Here is a 21,927-nt window from a genome sequence, read left to right as displayed (position 1 = left end):
AGAAGAGGGCATATTCCAATGAGTGAAGTGTTAAAATGTGCAACTTAACCTCTGTAATTTGTATTAATTTATTAAAATAACTTGTAAGTGATGAACTTTTAATAAAATCATATTAAGTGTTATAAATTTGTATAAAAAATATGTATTTTAGTTTTAACCTATTACTGTGTAACATATGGTGTATAAAAATAACTGAAAATATATATTTTAAATTAAATTTATGTTGTTGATATTTTGTCAAGAATAACACATCATTAACTTTTATATTAATAATAAGGAGCTATATTCTTGAGTCGTAAAGTCCATTGGAGCTTGCAAGTCAACTATGGATCCCAAGCTTACAGCAATAAGATTCTACGAATAAAGAAGATGCAATTCATTATTAAAATAGATAATCGTTAACTCAGATTTTTTTGCAGAAACCTAATATCAATAGTGACAAGCTTTCGTATCTATTTCCAATTGATGATGCTGGAAGAGAACCTCTGAGAGCTCCTGACAGCTCAACTGCCACAGGTCCAAGAAACAGCTATTTACGTAAATCTGTCCAGTGTCATGCAATACATTATCCAGAAGCCATTCTGCTATTATCCAGCTAATGTTTCTACGCAATATAATTAATTTCTTATTAATTTTCAAATATACTAAATATGTAAAGAAGAAAAAGCCAATATATTAAAATCCATTTACTTACACTACATCTCATTACGTAACCATGAGTGAATATTGTTGAATGGTGACAGAACAGTTTATAGTTGCAGAATCAGAATACATTCCTGTTGTGGGTAATGTTGCTGGGTCCTTTTGTTCTTTCGCAGTATCCAAAAGCAGCAAATTTGCAATGATTTTACAATTATAGCCTATATTCGAAGAAAACTTTAATACTTAAACTTAAATTGAAGAATATTCAAATGATTAATAGTAACTCCTTACGGATTAAGATATCTTGCATTATTTTCAATTTCTGCTACCAGTGCATATAGGCAAATTCAGTGGTAAATTGTTATTCTCATCACTTAGAGCTTGTTAATCCTGTAAGTTACGTAGCACTTTAAAGTGGGCAAACAAATCCTTACGCTGCATTATATTAGTCTTCTCTTCCTTCGCTAACTTTTGAAAATTCATATATTACTGTTATCCACGAGTATATTTACCCAGTGGCTGAAAAATATTAGAAAGAGTATGAAAATTCATTCTTAAAAGTAAGCATAAATTATTTCCATATTCATAAAGTTATACATACCTATTCTATTATTTAGCTGGATGTTAGCTGCCACGAAGACATCCATATGCAATGTGCCTGCCCTCCTTCCTTTTTAATCCAGTGTATTATCCTAATAGTTTGCTGCAGGACAGTCTTAAGTCAGAAATAGATTGAAGTGTGATAATACGGTTCTACTTTCTCTTTACCCTGGCCTACCATGAGGAGATACTCTTTTTTATCTTGATTTTTCATAACGTAAATGATAAATAATTATTCCTGAAATAAAAACGTGCACACACACATATATATATATATATATATATATTATTGTCTTTTCAGATTATATACTGTATTTTTTATCTTATATAATTTATTTTTTTTTTCTTTTTTTTAGTACTCCGAAAATTGATTTACGTTAAATAATATTGGTGGCCCTGAAAAGGGCCGATTTTTGGATCCGACACGTGGCAGAGCACATTCCTTTTTTATACCATGCAATCCGATCCATCTAAAAAAATACCCATTCGAAACCAACAACAGTAAAGCTCATTTAATAATCCGTCTAGTAGCCATTCCGCTCGATCACTTGATTAAGTCGATTAGGTATCGAGTTAGTCAAGTTAGCTAAGAACTCTGGGTCAGACCTAAGGCCTTCCCAGATATTCTTCGCTTGATCGAGAATCGCTGCCCTCGTCCTCGCGCCTGGCTCTATCCATCGTCTGGACATCAATGCCCAGACGTTCTCAATTAAATTGAGATCCGGTGATCGAGCGGGCCAATCCACCACTTCCAACTCCGGGTGTCGCGCAAACCACGCTCGCGTTTCGCGTGAGGTATGGATCGCTGAATTGTCCTGCACAAATCGGATCACCGGTACTTCATCCGCGGGATATACATTACGCACGCTTGGGAGAAAAATTTCTTCCAAGATGCGAATGTATTCCCGGGAATTCATACGTGGAGAAATCTCCACAAGATCACCGATATGTTCACCGGAAATCCAGCCCCATACGCCACACGATACGCGTCCAGACCGATGAGTCTGGAAGACGTGGTTTGGCTGTAACCGGGTATCGTTCGGGCGCCATACGTGCAAGGCCTGAGCCTGAGAGGGCAACGATATGAAAACCTTTTCATCGGTCCATATCGTAGCCTTCCAATCTGCACGGCTCCGCGAAAGATTCGCGAGGGCATAGCCAACTCTCTGCTCACGGTGAGCAGGAGTTAATGGGATTTTACGCGCTGGACGACGGCAGTGAATACCTGCAGAGTGTAAACGCCGCAGGCCGGTGGTCACTGAAGCTGGATAATCTATCTCCTCCACTATGTCGCTGACACTAGCGAAGGGATCTTCTTCGATCCTGCTCAGCAGCTGCTGGTCATCGATCTCCGAAGTCCTTTTCTGCCCTCTGTTCTCCGCTCTCCGGTCACGTAGTGCGTGGTCTCCGCCTTCGCGGTACCGACGTATCCAGCGCCTGACGGTGGTCTCGTGTGCCCCGCAGAGTACAGCGATCTCACTCGCGCTTTTCCCGCACTCAAAATAGCCAATGGCTCTTCCTCTGGTAGCCTCACTATGCTGTGACATCGTCGACGTATCCAATAGATATGAATGTTATAACAAATTAACGTTATTATAGATAAAAGTGAATAATGCCTCGATTATTGAATTAGAAGTATCGATAATAACGTTAATTTGTTATAACATTCATATCTATTGGATACGTCGACGATGTCACAGCATAGTGAGGCTACCAGAGGAAGAGCCATTGGCTATTTTGAGTGCGGGAAAAGCGCGAGTGAGATCGCTGTACTCTGCGGGGCACACGAGACCACCGTCAGGCGCTGGATACGTCGGTACCGCGAAGGCGGAGACCACGCACTGCGTGACCGGAGAGCGGAGAACAGAGGGCAGAAAAGGACTTCGGAGATCGATGACCAGCAGCTGCTGAGCAGGATCGAAGAAGATCCCTTCGCTAGTGTCAGCGACATAGTGGAGGAGATAGATTATCCAGCTTCAGTGACCACCGGCCTGCGGCGTTTACACTCTGCAGGTATTCACTGCCGTCGTCCAGCGCGTAAAATCCCATTAACTCCTGCTCACCGTGAGCAGAGAGTTGGCTATGCCCTCGCGAATCTTTCGCGGAGCCGTGCAGATTGGAAGGCTACGATATGGACCGATGAAAAGGTTTTCATATCGTTGCCCTCTCAGGCTCAGGCCTTGCACGTGTGGCGCCCGAACGATACCCGGTTGCAGCCAAACCACGTCTTCCAGACTCATCGGTCTGGACGCGTATCGTGTGGCGTATGGGGCTGGATTTCCGGTGAACATATCGGTGATCTTGTGGAGATTTCTCCACGTATGAATTCCCGGGAATACATTCGCATCTTGGAAGAAATTTTTCTCCCAAGCGTGCGTAATGTATATCCCGCGGATGAAGTACCGGTGATCCGATTTGTGCAGGACAATTCAGCGATCCATACCTCACGCGAAACGCGAGCGTGGTTTGCGCGACACCCGGAGTTGGAAGTGGTGGATTGGCCCGCTCGATCACCGGATCTCAATTTAATTGAGAACGTCTGGGCATTGATGTCCAGACGATGGATAGAGCCAGGCGCGAGGACGAGGGCAGCGATTCTCGATCAAGCGAAGAATATCTGGGAAGGCCTTAGGTCTGACCCAGAGTTCTTAGATAACTTGACTAACTCGATACCTAATCGACTTAATCAAGTGATCGAGCGGAATGGCTACTGGACGGATTATTGAATGAGCTTTACTGTTGTTGGTTTCGAATGGGTATTTTTTTAGATGGATCGGATTGCATGGTATAAAAAAGGAATGTGCTCTGCCACGTGTCGGATCCAAAAATCGGCCCTTTTCAGGGCCACTAATATTATTTAACGTAAATCAATTTTCGGAGTACTGAAAAAAAGAAAAAAAAAATAAATTATATAAGATAAAAAATACAGTATATAATCTGAAAAGACAATAATATATATATATATATATATATGTGTGTGTGCACGTTTTTATTTCAGGAATAATTATTTATCATTTACGTTATGAAAAATCAAGATAAAAAAGAGTATCTCCTCATGGTAGGCCAGGGTAAAGAGAAAGTAGAACCGAATTATCACACTTCAATCTATTTCTGACTTAAGACTGTCCTGCAGCAAACTATTAGGATAATACACTGGATTAAAAAGGAAGGAGGGCAGGCACATTGCATATGGATGTCTTCGTGGCAGCTAACATCCAGCTAAATAATAGAATAGGTATGTATAACTTTATGAATATGGAAATAATTTATGCTTACTTTTAAGAATGAATTTTCATACTCTTTCTAATATTTTTTAGCCACTGGGTAAATATACTCGTGGATAACAGTAATATATGAATTTTCAAAAGTTAGCGAAGGAAGAGAAGACTAATATAATGCAGCGTAAGGATTTGTTTGCCCACTTTAAAGTGCTACGTAACTTACAGGATTAACAAGCTCTAAGTGATGAGAATAACAATTTACCACTGAATTTGCCTATATGCACTGGTAGCAGAAATTGAAAATAATGTAAGATATCTTAATCCGTAAGGAGTTACTATTAATCATTTGAATATTCTTCAATTTAAGTTTAAGTATTAAAGTTTTCTTCGAATATAGGCTATAATTGTAAAATCATTGCAAATTTGCTGCTTTTGGATACTGCGAAAGAACAAAAGGACCCAGCAACATTACCCATAACAGGAATGTATTCTGATTCTGCAACTATAAACTGTTCTGTCACCATTCAACAATATTCACTCATGGTTACGTAATGAGATGTAGTGTAAGTAAATGGATTTTAATATATTGGCTTTTTCTTCTTTACATATTTAGTATATTTGAAAATTAATAAGAAATTAATTATATTGCGTAGAAACATTAGCTGGATAATAGCAGAATGGCTTCTGGATAATGTATTGCATGACACTGGACAGATTTACGTAAATAGCTGTTTCTTGGACCTGTGGCAGTTGAGCTGTTAGGAGCTCTCAGAGGTTCTCTTCTAGCATCATCAATTGGAAATAGATACGAAAGCTTGTCACTATTGATATTAGGTTTCTGCAAAAAAATCTGAGTTAACGATTATCTATTTTAATAATGAATTGCATCTTCTTTATTCGTAGAATCTTATTGCTGTAAGCTTGGGATCCATAGTTGACTTGCAAGCTCCAATGGACTTTACGACTTAAGAATATAGCTCCTTATTATTAATATAAAAGTTAATGATGTGTTATTCTTGACAAAATATCAACAACATAAATTTAATTTAAAATATATATTTTCAGTTATTTTTATACACCATATGTTACACAATAATAGGTTAAAACTAAAATACATATTTTTTATACAAATTTATAACACTTAATATGATTTTATTAAAAGTTCATCACTTACAAGTTATTTTAATAAATTAATACAAATTACAGAGGTTAAGTTGCACATTTTGACACTTCACTCATTGGAATATGCCCTCTTCTTTTTATTGATCTGTCGTTTGATTACTATATTATTACCGCTTCTATCAGTATACCAAAATTCCTATCACTATACCAAAAACGTGCTCGAGCAGAATCAATGGGCACATGGGGTATCATATGTCTTTCTCTCTCACTCTTATGCTATTAGACAGAGAAAGAAGAAAATTCTTACTATACCATTTTATCCCGAGATGATATACTTTTGACAAAAGTAAGACGATCAACCGCTACACTCGAGTATATGTAATTTACCAGATTCTCCTTATTCTCCCCACCACGACTCCTATACGTCATCGTGACGTCATCTGACGTCACCGTGACGTTTTACGCTTTGGTGAGAACTAGAGACCTGAAGCTGTCCAGCTAGTTACAAATCTAGTAGGCCATTCTTCACGAGCAGATTCGATGAATGTCAGTGTACTACCAAAGGCGAGAAGGAAAGGGCGTGGAGTGAAATAAAAAAGGAGATGATAGCGGCAACCAAGGGCAATTGGACAAATATTTGTCCGAAATCAGCGTGGACTAATATGAAGATGTAAGCTCGAAAGTACCGAGCGAATATGATAAAGGAGCTTTATAAAACAGGTATAATATTTATTATATATTAATGAATGACATTAATTTTTCTATTTAAAATATAATTATTTTTAATTCAGGCGGTGGGAGATCTATGGCTCCGGTCCGGGATGAATTATTGGACATGATGGTTTCCTTAATAGGAAAATCGGTAGCAGGAACAGATTATCCTGGAGACTCCGATAATTTAACGCCAACAATCTCGGCCCTACGGTTTTCCACCAAACCAACTTTGCAGCCTTCCACCTCATCCTCCTTAAAGCCTGTTAGTAACCTTTCTACCCGAATGACTTCTAGCAAATCATCTACCCCTACCATTGCATCTGCTAAGACTTCAGTTAGGATTTCAACCTTTTCCGAAGGCCATAAGCGTAACATCCGGACTGTTGATAGTTTAATTAATTTAGATGACTCCGAAGACTTTGATGATCTAGCGCCAATTTTCAAAGTAAATTATATTTTAACTTAAAACATTTATTTCCTGTAGCAATTTAATTTACATTCTTCTTAGACTTTAAGAACTGAAGGAGAAATTTGTTCATGGGGTAATGATGGGGGACCCAGCAGCTTACGAAAACCCATGAGTGAACCACTGAGAAACGTTTTAACAAATAACGTAGCCGGAAAATCAAAGCATACCAGTAGTGCTGATTATGCAGATAAATACAGGGAATTATTAGACGAAAAAATCAAGGCGCAAATCGCAAAACGTACATATTATGAGCGCCTTACAGAGCTGGCGGACGAGAAGATAAAGCGGCTTAGGGAAGAAAAGTAAATCGTGCACATGAATAATCAGATATCATTTTTAAAATATTTCGTTGAACGCTGAAATTAATATTATTCTTTATTCAGAGATTTCTTATAAGCCAGCATCGATTATCTGCCTGATTGCGACTTATTCGAAGCTTCACGAATTGATTGTCCAGCCTTGCTCCAGTATCATCCTACAAGAGACACATGACACCACTGAAGTCTGGCAAGGTCAGATGGGTAAAGGCTATCCTGATTCCTGGCTCATATGGTCAGGTGTGCATTTGGTAGTTTGTGCGCGTGAAGAATGGATGATTAAGATGAAGAACCATGTCGGTCAGCTCTGTGTGGGCACGACTTCTCCACTAGAACCTCGTGGTTAAACGGCTCAATTTCCTTAAAGTGTTGACATTGGATTATACTGAGATTACGTCTATCTCACGTCTGTCACTATATGGACGCTCCTCATAGCCGACAAATAGACTACAGTTTCAGCCATCCATTCAGAGTCCGAAGATGAACTGTTACAAATGCTACCATCTAACGCTATGGGTCCACCAAAATATTAGGAGTAACGTAGTACTCAGAAGATGCGTAGAAAATATAGTCCAAGCAGTTTTCCAGCAAAGACTAGATCCATTGGACGCAGCAAATTATTTATTCGGCCAAGGTGAATAAACATCTTGTTAGGGGTCTTTCTACAAATCAGAGAGACGATACAACGGCAGCAAACATTTTCAACAATTTTGCTGAGGATCGTCGGAGAATAGCAACTCTAAAGAATACCTTCGCTTTGCTTGGCAACCAAAGGTTTGAGCATGTAGAAGTTTACTCGTTGACCAAGCCATTGAGGCATGCCATTGATGTTTCTTTTAATGAGTTTAATGATTTACGTCCCACAATGTTGCTGACGAAGCTTAATGACGACGATATAGCGTCACCAAACTTATATAGATACTGTAAAACTGATTTTTACAAAATTAGAGAAAAGGATTCTAAAATTAATAAAGAAATAATTTTTTAACTGGCATTGATTTAATATAGTTTTTAACTAATTGAATGTTACAAATCATTTACTTTCTGTTCCTATGCATATATATTATAATAAACTTTTGTTTGTACAATTATCATCATATTTAGTATCAATTTTAATATGTGTGATATCCAAAATCACTTTTCTCATATACAAGAGCGAAAAGCACAATGTTTGATCCAGCTCCAAAACAATTGGTATATCTTAAACATCCTCCTGGGAGACCCAATCGAGTTTTATCATAAGTTCTTGAATCGAAGGACAAGTTTCACCATTATCTAGAAGAGCACTAAATAATGGCACTGCCAGTAAACCTGAAATCAAATTGATCAATTAACAATCTCAAGTTTTCTATAAAAATCAAAATTGGAAAGAATATGTATCATCTAATTAGCTTACTGGCATTTGACTTTGTATCATCTCCAATTTTTCCATTTCTTGGTGGCTTTAAGTCTTCGAGACAACGGACCGTTAATATTTGTGTGTATCCTGGTTTCTTTTGTAATAATCTGCTCTCTTCCAAATAGTTTAAATCCAAATGCTGGAAAACTTGGACTCTAGGTAAATGAAGGTTCTTTGTATGTATCGTATCTTATAATATCCATTCGCTACCAGCCGTATTTTTGCACTCGTACACAGTCACGCAGAAAAATCACTCTGAATCCTCTGAATGCATAGGTTATACCACCTGACAGCTGTCAAATTCAAAACCACGTGTATGTACTACCATTTCACAATTTCTTGACTCAGTCTGATCTACGCAATGACGTCATTTTTTTTCAACGTTGCCAACCTAAATCTGCTGTTTTCAGATTTTGATTTTTCAAATGGTATGCCTGATTTTTCACGTTACAGTAGTTGAGTTCGGAATTAAATTCTTTTCACTCCGACGGAGCTTTCCCTAGAATTCCCTATTCACTCCGTCTAGTAATTCTGTGTCCGGGAGCAAGTTAGAGAGTGAATAGGGAATATGGAAGAGCTGTGATAGCTAATTGCTATTCTATCCCCACTTCTAAAAGGAAAATAGGGGTAAGGATAAATAAGAAATATTAGCACTAATTGGGAGCTCTGTCTGACTAGTTTAAGCGGGAAAGAAGCAAAATTGACAAATGTTGGTTTCATTATTTTGGAATTAAATTTCAAACGTTTGTTTATATAAATCTAAGGGCCTGATAAAGTAAGTGAAATAAAATTTAAAATAATACAATATCGTGTATAGTTAAAAAATTAATCTTTTATTTCTTTTTAACAGTTGTTATGAATAATGAATATAGTTCGTGTAGACTCTACCAATTTTAATTTAATTTATTTTGATAACTGTCTTCTTTCAATTAATTGCAATAATTTAGTAGTACAGCAAAAATGAAAAATTCCAGTAGCAACTTTATCCCTCCATATATTTTTAATATAATTTTATAAACTACTCACTACTTTTTTCTTGCAGTAGGACATCCATTTTTATTTTATCAAAATAAATTAAATTAAAATTGGTAGAGTCTATACGAACTAAATTCATTATTCATAACAACTGTTAAAAAGAAATAAAAGATTAATTTTTTAACTATACACGATATTGTATTATTTTAAATTTTATTTCACTTACTTTATCAGGCCCTTAGATTTATATAAACAAACGTTTGAAATTTAATTCCAAAATAATGAAACCAACATTTGTCAATTTTGCTTCTTTCCCGCTTAAACTAGTCAGACGGAGCTCCCAATTAGTGCAAATATTTCTTATTTATCCTTACCCCTATTTTCCTTTTAGAAGTGGGGATAGAATAGCAATTAGCTATCACAGCTCTTCCATATTCCCTATTCACTCTCTAACTTGCTCCCGGACACAGAATTACTAGACGGAGTGAATAGGGAATTCTAGGGAAAGCTCCGTCGGAGTGAAAAGAGTTTAATTCCGAACTCAACTAGTGACCCTAAGGGCAGTTGTAATTTGGAAAAATTCAGGGCTGGAAACCTTAGAATTTGAAGACAAAAAAGCAGTAATCATTCTAGGTAGACGGTAATTCCATGCGAAAATGATAAATTGTTATATAATTTATCTAGTTTTACTTCAGAGTGTCTTCATTTCAAGCTCGCGAACATAAAAAATGCTTTTTTGTTTTCAAATTCTGAGGTTTCCAGCCCTGAATTTGAAAACAAAAAAGCATTTTTTATGTTCGCGAGCTTGAAATGAAGACACTCTGAAGTAAAACTAGATAAATTATATAACAATTTTTCATTTTCGCATGGAATTACCGTCTACCTAGAATGATTACTGCTTTTTTGTCTTCAAATTCTAAGGTTTCCAGCCCTGAATTTTTCTAAATTTACAACGGCCCTAACGCCCCTAAAAGGGCCGTTGTAAAGTGGAAAGCAGCATTCCCAACAAAAAAAAATAAACCTGAAAAAGGTCAATTTGAGTTGGCAGCTCTGCGAAGTAGCTACGCTGCAAGTTCTGCTTGCTGATTACGGCTGATTTGTGCGATTAAGTAGTAAAAAATTTAGGTAAACACAAATTTGACAGATCAGCTCGGGGGTTATATTCAAATCTGTGTCAAATAAGTAAAAATTGATCATTATTTATAATACGCACTAAAACGCGATGCTTTGTGAATAATATCATTTGTTACAGGTACTTTAATTAAATTTGGTTGGTGCGCAAAGTTAATTTTAGGAGTATATGTAAAGAAAAATTGGTTGGCTAGCAGATTAGATACATGTAGAAATCTTGCTAAGTTATTTTGTCCTAAACTAGTAAGTCCTACTGCTGTATTGCAGTTGGTGGAAAAAAGGCAATCCTTGCCTAGCTTATAATACACAAACCATCTTAGGCTCAGTTATTGAATTTACCAGATTGAGGAAAAAGGATGAGTCGGTAAGGTTCTGTTTGGTTTGTTTTTATTAAAATTATGAAAAGATGTTTCTTTAAATATTCAATTATTTTAGACAAAACTTACCAACATAATTCACAATATAGGTGGATGTATAACAAAATAGATAGAAGCTTAAATAACAAATCTTATTGCCAATTGTCTTGGCTGAGACAAGCACAGAAAAATCTGAATGCAGTAGGCAGAACTTAATGGAACTTTTAATAAAACTAGTATGAAGATTGGCTCGTATGCATTATTATTAATTTGTAAGTAAAACTTGGAAATTGGATGTATGTAGAACCATTTTTGTTAATTTTTAATGGATTAATTTGATTTTTAGGCTTTTTGAAATATATATTGTAGAGTAATCCAGATGACAGTGTCTTAAAATTATCTATATGCAATATTAAACAAGTTATGACATATATACGAATAAAGAGAAGTGAAACTGAAGGCCAGTTGGTGATGTTCGACATCTTCAACAAAATAAACATTTGCTCTCTTATGTTTATATAGCAAGATAATTTATCCTTGATGTCAATTGACTTTGTGCTTGAGAATTCAAGAGCTGCAGTTATTTGGAATGATCCTAAAAAAATACACTGTTAAGTATACATTTTTGTCAGAAGTTGATTGGTGCTATTAAAATTGTTTGATATATTGCATACACTTCTTAGTACATCAGATGAACACCTGTCAACAGTAAGGTATATGAGATGTGCTGGCAAAGCAAGTGCTGTTATTGTTACAATGCCTTAAGAAGTAGCTCTCAAAGATGTGAGGAAAGAATTTGATTTCTTTTGTTCGCGCATCTGTTTCCAATAAGTATATTTGATTAATACGTATGTAACATAGTATTACAATATATACAATGATTTATGAGAAATATTCATTTTTATAGATACTACTTTGGATGCATTTATCCTTCATCCAAGGATGTATATAAACATACAAACTTCGTTTATATTCCACTTATTCTTCTTTTGCTTTGTCCAAACTGTAGAAATGCAAAATCATACCAATGCAAGTATTACACACATGGCTAATTACACAGGTAATCTTTAAAACTTGTGTGTAAACTGTTGAATCAAAGTCAGTACAGAATGATCTTTCGTGTCTTCAAATTGGTGTAATTCAAATAGTTTGAAAATCATTTTTGTGCTAATGGAGTATAGCTACAGAAAGGAACAATTTCCGTGCCATAATAAACTGTTAAATAATTGTGATATGATTATTGTAGTTATTTCTATATAAAATAATAGTTATATAACTCTAGAAACTTTCTTCATAATATTTTTAATTTTAAATTAAAGGAATATTTACAGTTACAAGAGTTAAATAAATAGAATGTAACTTATATCATACGTCTCTTAAAACATAAATCTATTGTAGTTAAAATTGTGTTCATATATTGTTGAAGTAATTAAATTGCTGGTTTTAATTATACTTGGGGGCAGAGATTCAAATATTTTGTTGTTGCCATAATCTGAAAAAAATATCATTTGAAATGTGTTTTAAACCATTACACTATTTTATTTAATAATATATTATGGATAAGAAAATTAATTATGATAAATGTCAAAATGATTTATTAATATCTTAGTGTGTGATCAATATATTCTATTACTTCAAAAAATTAAAGTCTATAGAAAGGATGAACCTTGTACCAACCTTTCAAAATAATTATGAATTAAATATTGGCGGTCATCTTCTGTGGCCGGTGAAAACACCTCTGGTATTTGCAGATAATTCTGCATACCATTTTTTGTTACTTTTTTGTCCCGCCTTGTAATATTATACAATACAGCAGTAGCCAAAATGACATTAATTGTTCGCTCTGGTGTTTGAAAGCGTGATCCAATGGTGAGAACAGCGAACATACGCCCCCAAATGCCAAAGCACCTCTCCACCTGTAACATTAAATAGCAGCATATATACAGGCAGATGTTTATTTCAAATGTACACATTGAAAATTGACATTTGTATATTTATGAAGTTAAAAAAATTAATATCCATAATTTGGATCATTTTATCTGATGAAACCTGTATATTCATTTATCATTTTATTAATTGAATATAAATCAATTAATATATTATTTGATTTGAAAATATTAGTATAAATGAATAACTATTGTAGCATATATGTGTTTATACTCAGTAAGAACAAAAAGTTTATAGAATATTATTATTATGAGATATTTACAAAATATTATATATTGTATAAATATTCTTATATGTATGTACATTTGCATTTACTGGGATACGCACACGTGTGATCGTGCACATTATCAGCCAAACTCACGCCTATTTGTAATTTTAAATCAAGATTATTATTAAATATATTTTTCGTTTATATATAGTTTGATACAAATTAATTTTTGGTATTTATAATAGACCTTATATATATATATATATATATATATATATATTACCATACAACGAGTCCTAATGTGCGCTTCATTAAAAAGGACTTCTGCCGCTGTATTCGGGTTAGCAAGTGGGGTCATTAAATACCGCTCATTGCGGTAGCCGCGATCTCCCAATAAAAGACCATTTCCACATTCAAAGTGGTCGAATCTATGTTTTAATCTGCTGTGAGAGAATATGGTTGAGTCATGTGCAGATCCCGGCCATCTTACGACAAGATCCATTATTTCTAGATGGCTATTTACCACGCATTGCACGTTAATACTAAAGAAGCCTTTACGGTTTCTCCACACCTCTGCGTCCTCACCTCCTGCAGAGAATATAAGTAGGTTATTAAATCACAAATGATGTTTTATTATATCTATTATTAACATTATACAGGATGTACCAAATATTTCAAATGCTATATCTATACTAAATACGTCCCTTTCTAATCTCTGTAACATATTGCCTCGCAGCATTTTGATTTGACTTTAAGCTACACAGAGATAATCAAGATGGAACAAATAATTGCCTATCTATATATATATATATATATATACAAATTAATAAATCAAATGTTTACGATAAACATTTCAATTGATTATTTTGTAAATAAATGAATTGGAACATATATTAAAGAAAAAAATTAAAGATTTATGAAATGGAGGAGAAAATCGAATAGTATAATTCTAATTGCGCCGTGGATGGTCACTTATTGAAGACATGAACTTCACCTTCATTATTTTAATTGAATACCCTATGTATTAATTTGTACGAATTCTTTTACATTCTCCGAATAAGGACTTCAGAAAGTGCTACAATCTTATCAGTTTATACAATCATTCATTAGCTATTTCGATATTCATGTATACGTAGATGCAGTAGCGACATGTTTGTGTATGTGTAGCATGTGTACATACATCACACATATTACTTCAGTCACTCCACATATCCTATGTCAATTTGAAATATGTAAAAATCCTTCAACGTCATAGAACTTTTTTTTATTTCAATTCATTTTCTACAAATTCATTTTTCAGGCTAATCAACTGCAAAGTTTTTCAGTAAAAAAATGCTTTATATCTATGTTAAAAACTTATTACCGTATGATCTTATACGTATATGCACACAATCAATCGCACCTATCACTCTTATCATTCCTGAGACCAAAAAATTATCTTTAGTAGTTTGCATAATTTCTTCGTCAGTTTTCGGTAATGAAATATATTTATGAAATAAATTGGCGATTGCAGATGATACTGTATGCACTATTAATTGTGCAGATTTCGTGCTAACGCCACCAAAATCACCTACTACTTGAAGGAAACATCCTGTCGCGTAAAATCTCAAAGCTATTAATAGCTGCAAAACCGGTAAAATATTATTTTTCCTGAAAATTATTAATTTCACGTTATATATTGAGAATAAAAGATATACTCCCCTAACAAATAAGCTCTTTATATTTTGTATTACGTACAGTTTTCTCTTCGAGAGGATAGGTTCAATCTGCTGCAAAACTTCTTGAAATTGTAATTTATTTAGTCGAAAACGACATTTAAACTGTTTTTCGTTGAGTAATTCAAAATAATTGCATCTCCGCTGTAAACAATTACGTTCACTGGTTACAGATTCTCTATATACATCCATTTCTAAAGATTAGTTATATATTTTAGCTACAACCTGATTTACTCTTACTTCTAAATGTTGATATAGAAACTATAATGCTTTCACTTTATTTTAAATACAATTTAGTCTACAGAAACAGAACAAAATGAAGAGAAGAACTGTAAGCCTACTCGTTGCACATTACTGCATTAGCACTGAATGACATTGTATGGGCTGTATAACAAAGGATAACAATGTTGACAACAGGCGTCGAATTTATTGGTACGAAGAGTAAAAGTGTATCGTCTGCTTTATTTCAACCAATAACGTGATTGCCGGTGTTTTGATCGTCCCGATCGTCCTTTATCCTTTAGTAGTTTTCTGAATCAGCTAGACTTATTTGTATAAAGTAAGTATAAATTGCGTAACAAGTTTATCAGAATAATAAATTATGATTTGCTATTTAATTATCATGTTTCTTTAATAATGTAACTTCAAATACTGTATTATTATGTTTTTTATCTATATATTCATAAACATTTTTTTTTCCTTAGATGAATAACTCAATTGAAAATAAGGAAAAATTTTTATTTATTATTGAAAAGTATTTTCATATAATTGAAAACAAAAAAACGAATGGTAATACAGTAGGCCAGAAAGAAAAGGCCTGGGAAAAAATTCGGGCCAAAGTTAAAGAAAAGATAGGTGGACAATGGGAGAAGATATGCCCTAAATCCACTTGGAATAATATGAAGCTGCAAGCTAGAAGATATAAAGCAGTTACAAGAAATGAACTGTATAAAACAGGTATATATATATATTTATCTTTATTGCTAATAATATATATTTCATTCACAAAAATGTTTTGTTTTCTATTTAGGCGGTGGAAAGTCAGAAGCGCCCGCAAATGACCCTTTCTTAGAAAAAATTGCTTGCCTCATAGGGAAGTCAGCTGTGGGTGTAATTTGGCCGAAAAATAATGATAGTGATATTTTACCCACAACATCAATATCCAATGTAGGCGAAATATTAAGGGAACAAGCTTTACAAGAGGAGAGAGTGGATGATCCACAGGATATTTTTACAGTATGAATGTTTCTATATATATTTATTGTCAGTTACCGTCATGATATATTAATATCTGCGTGTTTTTAATTATAGACATTTATAGATAATGGTAAATATATCCTCTTGGAGTAGTGGAGATGGGCCCGCCATATTAAAAAATATAAAAAGTTTGCCCCTCCGTCAAATTATGGAAAATGCAGGTTCTGACGGTAGTCCATCTAAAGACTTATATAATTTATATTTGATAAAAAAAATAGAAAAAGAGGAAAAAAAAATAAAATTATTAGAAATTCAAAAACAGCAAACCTTACTGCAAATAGAAGTATCGAAGGAAAAATTAAAAAGACTGAGAAAAGAGAGGTAATTATAAGAGTGGACATACATGTAGTCATATATCCATAAATGTAGTAATAGATGTATTTTTTTCAGATTATAAAATAAATAATTTCATTTTCTACTGAAATTAGTAACTATATATTTTTTCTAAGTTTTCATTAGCTGTTTATTAAACAAGTCTTTTATTTGTTTTTAATGATACATATATATGTTAAAAAAGCACGCTTTTACAATTAATAACTAACAAATTACTTTTTATTTTAATTAAAATTTATATAGTATGTTATTACTGTAAAGTTTTTATCTACAATAAACTTTTATTAAATAAAGCATTTTGTTAATTTATAAATAAATGAAATAACATTTTTATACTAATAAAAAAACTAGCATATTTTTAGACGTTAAATAGCAGCATATATAACTTTTCAAAATGCACACAACGAATAGAACCAATTCTCGGTGTGAAAGCACCTGATTGAATTACTGAATTTATATCAGAGAAATTTGCAATAAGTGACTATACCTGCATTTCTAAGGCTTTCTATTATAAAACATTTTATCATTAACACTGCCAATATATAGTTATATATGAGACTTGTGCAGTGAGATATTTTATATATTATATTTGAATATGATTATTAGTACATTCAAGAAATATTATTTACATGTGAAAATTTAGAATCAAATTAATCCATTAAAAATTAACAAAAATGGTTCTACATACATCCAATTTCCAAGTTTTACTTACAAATTAATAATAATGCATACGAGCCAATCTTCATACTAGTTTTATTAAAAGTTCCATTAAGTTCTGCCTACTGCATTCAGATTTTTCTGTGCTTGTCTCAGCCAAGACAATTGGCAATAAGATTTGTTATTTAAGCTTCTATCTATTTTGTTATACATCCACCTATATTGTGAATTATGTTGGTAAGTTTTGTCTAAAATAATTGAATATTTAAAGAAACATCTTTTCATAATTTTAATAAAAACAAACCAAACAGAACCTTACCGACTCATCCTTTTTCCTCAATCTGGTAAATTCAATAACTGAGCCTAAGATGGTTTGTGTATTATAAGCTAGGCAAGGATTGCCTTTTTTCCACCAACTGCAATACAGCAGTAGGACTTACTAGTTTAGGACAAAATAATTTAGCAAGATTTCTACATGTATCTAATCTGCTAGCCAACCAATTTTTCTTTACATATACTCCTAAAATTAACTTTGCGCACCAACCAAATTTAATTAAAGTACCTGTAACAAATGATATTATTCACAAAGCATCGCGTTTTAGTGCGTATTATAAATAATGATCAATTTTTACTTATTTGACACAGATTTGAATATAACCCCCGAGCTGATCTGTCAAATTTGTGTTTACCTAAATCTTTTACTACTTAATCGCACAAATCAGCCGTAATCAGCAAGCAGAACTTGCAGCGTAGCTACTTCGCAGAACTGCCAACTCAAATTGACCTTTTTCAGGTTTATTTTTTTTTTGTTGGGAATGCTGCTTTCCACTTTACAACGGCCCTAAGGGCACCGGTGTTAAGTTGGCGGACAAAAACTTAATTTTTTAAATTTAAACTATGTAGATCATTTGATTGTCGTTTGACAATGATTGACAGACTAATAAAAATGTTTGACAGTAATTAATCTGTTAGATAATAAAAAAATAAAATTTGGCGTTAAGTTAGCGGAACTTATTTCCTCTTTTCATAAAAATGCTTTAAAACCATATGGATCGATAGAAAATCGTTTGACGGTTTCAATTATATTAAAGTGAATGTTTGACGGTAATTAGTTTTTCCAATAAATAAAAAATATGATTTCCCTATTATCTGGTTTTCATGAAAGTATCGAAGTTTCATGTGAATGTCATTAAACCATAGAATATGGGCCGGGTCGATAGATGAAACTTAAGCTTAGCACGATCTTAGGTTAAATCATTTGTCTCACTTTAACCTTCAATACAGTGCTAAGCTCGGTTTTCGTTTTCAGTAATTGCTAAGTTGAAATTCGAGCTTAGTTACATCTATCGACCCGGCCCATATTCTATGGTTTAACGGGATCCCTCACGCGTGCTTTACCGACAGTACAAGTTAATAAACAATTCGTTTAACAAAAGTTAAATGCGAAGTAAATTGCAAAAACGGGCTTCTTTATGACAAGGTGCCAATTCTAACGAGTCAATCGAGCTTAAAAAAACTCAAATCGGATGAAGAATAACGCTGTACCACTGTCCCGCGTTCTTGAAGTGGAAATGACCAAAAGTAACCTCTCTTCAAAAACGCGGCACAATGGTACAGCGTTATTTTTCAACTAATTTGAGTGATTTTAAGTTCGTTTGACTCGTTAGGACTGGCACATTGTCCTACAAAGGCACGATTGTTCAATTTGCTTCGCATTTGACTTTTATTAAACGAATTGTTTATTGACTTGTACTGTCGGTGAAGCTCGCGTGAGGGATCCCGTTAATGACATTCACATGAAACTTCGATACTTTCATGAAAACCAGATAATAGGGAAATCATATTTTTTATTTATTGGAAAAACTAATTACCGTCAAACATTCACTTTAATATAATTGAAACCGTCAAACGATTTTCTATCGATCCATATGGTTTTAAAGCATTTTTATGGAAAGAGGAAATAAATTCCGCTAACTTAACGCCAAATTTTATTTTTTTATTATCTAACAGATTAATTACTGTCAAACATTTTTATTAGTCTGTCAATCATTGTCAAACGACAATCAAATGATCTACATAGTTTAAATTTAAAAAATTAAGTTTTTGTCCGCCAACTTAACACCGGTCCAGGGCCGGTGTAATTTGGAGAGTAGGATCCCCAACAACAAAAAAATTAACCTGAAAATGGTCAACATGAGTTGGCAGCCTTGCGAAGGAGCCTTGCGGCAAAGTTCTGCCGACTGATTTCGGCTGATTTGTACGATTAAGTAGTATAAGGTTTAGGTAAACACAAATTTGACAGGTCAGCTCAAGGGTTATGTTTGAATCTGTTTCAGATAAGTATAAATTTATCATTATATATAAAATGTATTACAGTATATGCGATGCTTTGTGAGAAATGTCTTTTGTGACATGTACCTGCGGTTATAATTATCCATCCAAAGAGATTTATCCATACACACAAGCTTTGGTTATGTTTGGTTAATTCTTTCTCTTCCCTGTCCAAGGTGTAAAGATGCAAACTTAAAACAATAGGAATACTATATATGGCTCATACTCAGGTAATTTCATTGTCTATAAAAAGCTGAATAAGCGTCAAAGCTGAACAATGATCTCTCATGCTTTTCAGTTGATGTAATTCGAAAAGCTAGGATAATATTTCTTTGCTGAAGGAGCGTAGCTGCAGAAAGAACCAGTTTCCATATAATATAATACAAGTATTAAATGATTATTGCGATGCAATTCAATAAGGTAAATTCTCCCTGTTTGAGTTTAAAGTAATAACACAGGCTTTAAAGACATGGCTGTTTTTGGATGTGATCCTACAAATGTTTCATATCATGTATTGGAAGCAAGGGGTCCCTGTTTCTTCATTCTTAACACCAAATCTTTTCTATTTTGCAGGAAGCGTACATATGGCTTAGCTAGGTAAATTGATGCTCTTGATAGATAGCAGTCAATTATTACATTGTGGTCCGAATAATGTTGAATATGGTAAATTTGACTTGGCAGCTTTATGAACAGCTTCTGCGGAGGCTAACATGTACGATTAAGTAGCAGAATGCATGTAAATTTAAATTTGACAGATCAAATGGATGGTTATGCTCGCATCAATTTCAGATAAGTTTGAATTGATCATTATCTGTAAATTGTATGAGAATATATGCAATGCTTTGTGAGAAATGTCATTTTTATAGGTGCTTTGGTTAGATCTGGTTTGCGTGCACATTCAGTCTGAAGAGTTATTATCTAAACAAAAAGTTGATCGCTAGAAGATTAGATACTTTTTGACAGGCGCACAATGACTGGGATGGTAAAGCATCAAATTCCAGAACTGCTTTCATGGGTAATCTACAAAAATATGTATCTTTAGAGATACAAACACAACAATGTACAAACCACATGATTCATTCCCAGGTAATCATTGAACAATGTGTGTAAAAAGCTCAGTAAGAGTCAAAATGTAGAATGGTTTTTTGCTTCTTGAAATTTTTGAGATTTTACCAAACTCAAAATATATATATTTTTTTTCAGGTCACAGCTGCAGCAGGGAATATTTTGCATGCAATACAAAATAAATAATTCATAATTATCCTGATGAAGCTGGTGCTATAAACTCTTAACGCAGGATGGAGCATTAAAGTGGTAACTGGTTCTAACGAAATGGTTGTCATGATATGGGATATTCATCCTTTAAATGATCTTTTTATCATATATTACAGCAATTCATAGAGACATGTTACTGTTTGCTTGATACCAAATATTTTTTATTTTGCAGGGAACATACATAAGGTTTATTTAGCTCCTATAGCTCGGAATTCAGGATAACGGCCATTTCATAGCCCATGGTATACAGATTGACTTGAATTGTGGCTTTGGAGAACTAAAATTATCTACCTGTGGATCACGATCGAGGTGAAGGAAGTCAAAGCACTGTTGATTGACTTACACCATGCGCCTGACATTGAAATTGTGATGAATTTATTACTGGTGGCATTCATGGTTATAATAATGTCATGATCAAATAAGTTCCATATTATTTTATTGAATAACCAATGAAATTTGTCCTCATTATAGATACGATATTGTTGGCAATGATTCTGATTTCTGGAAAGGAGTACGTGTAAAGTATCGATCCATGAGGTGTAGGGACAACGGAAAGACTTTTACCTTTACAATATTCAGAAAGAAGCACAGTGTATTTTAATCCTGGATTGATGAATGCGCAATGAAGTTCAAAATGTATCACGTATGCGGCATTATTAATCTGATAAGTTTCTTAATTTTAAAGCAATAATAAGTTGAAGTTAAATTAAATATTAAATTCATGAATAAACTATTGTACATTAAATCTTTCTAGATGCATAAACTTTGTAACTGGCTTTGTTACATTTATTTTAATAAAATATATATATATATATATATATATATTGTTTAACCGAAGTCATCAGACTAATTTATTAAACCAAATTCCTCCATACTTTATTGTAATCTAATTCATCTATATAGAAAAAGAAAGGGTTAATGAAAATTAACTATTTAAGGTTGGCAATTTATGGACATACTTTTAGGTTTTATATGTTATACATATTAACATTTATACATATACGTATATATCATATTTAATTCAATAAACATTTTTTATTATGTACAAAATATTGCTAAGAAATTATCTTATATATCGGGGCTTGAATCTTGCAAGTAGCTTAATTTTTTATATAAACTATTTTTTTTTTTTTTTTTTTTTTTTTACGTGGAGGAGGAAATGCGTTACGCATACCCTTTCCCCTAAGGTCGCAAGCTTTGCTCCCAGAGGGGTGGGTTATGTGGGACTCTTCTGCGCGAGGGTGCAATGCTGAAGCTT

The 21,927-nt window shown here is 33.6% G+C and overlaps 3 long non-coding RNA genes across 4 annotated transcripts; 1 reads left to right on the top strand and 2 right to left on the bottom strand.

Moving 5' to 3' along the window:
• Nucleotides 1-238: 238 nt before the first annotated feature.
• LOC136773643 (uncharacterized) lies at nt 239-948 on the bottom strand. Its single transcript, XR_010822661.1, has 3 exons — nt 695-948; nt 424-604; nt 239-354 (listed from the first exon to the last, which is right to left on the bottom strand). It is a non-coding gene; the product is annotated as an uncharacterized lncRNA (long non-coding RNA).
• A 9,606-nt stretch (nt 949-10,554) lies between these two features.
• LOC136773431 (uncharacterized) lies at nt 10,555-13,259 on the top strand. 2 transcript variants are annotated; one of them, XR_010822622.1, is made up of 6 exons: nt 10,555-10,641; nt 10,712-10,954; nt 11,026-11,218; nt 11,293-11,556; nt 11,630-11,777; nt 11,854-13,259. It is a non-coding gene; the product is annotated as an uncharacterized lncRNA (long non-coding RNA). The 2 variants fall into 2 exon arrangements; XR_010822621.1 differs by having other exon boundaries at nt 11,293-11,777.
• A 3,337-nt stretch (nt 13,260-16,596) lies between these two features.
• On the bottom strand, nt 16,597-17,775 carry LOC136773432 (uncharacterized). The gene is made up of 3 exons (XR_010822623.1): nt 17,696-17,775; nt 17,383-17,625; nt 16,597-17,311 (listed from the first exon to the last, which is right to left on the bottom strand). It is a non-coding gene; the product is annotated as an uncharacterized lncRNA (long non-coding RNA).
• Nucleotides 17,776-21,927: the final 4,152 nt, after the last annotated feature.

Source organism: Prorops nasuta, unplaced genomic scaffold (assembly GCF_024137725.1).
Source record: "Prorops nasuta isolate Cenicafe-Biocafe unplaced genomic scaffold, Cenicafe_Pnas_1.2 PNAS00005, whole genome shotgun sequence".
In the NCBI taxonomy this organism is placed as follows: domain Eukaryota; kingdom Metazoa; phylum Arthropoda; class Insecta; order Hymenoptera; family Bethylidae; genus Prorops; species Prorops nasuta.
The sequence above is the reverse complement of the archived record's forward strand: the minus strand, read 5'-3'. Positions and strand labels throughout refer to the sequence as shown.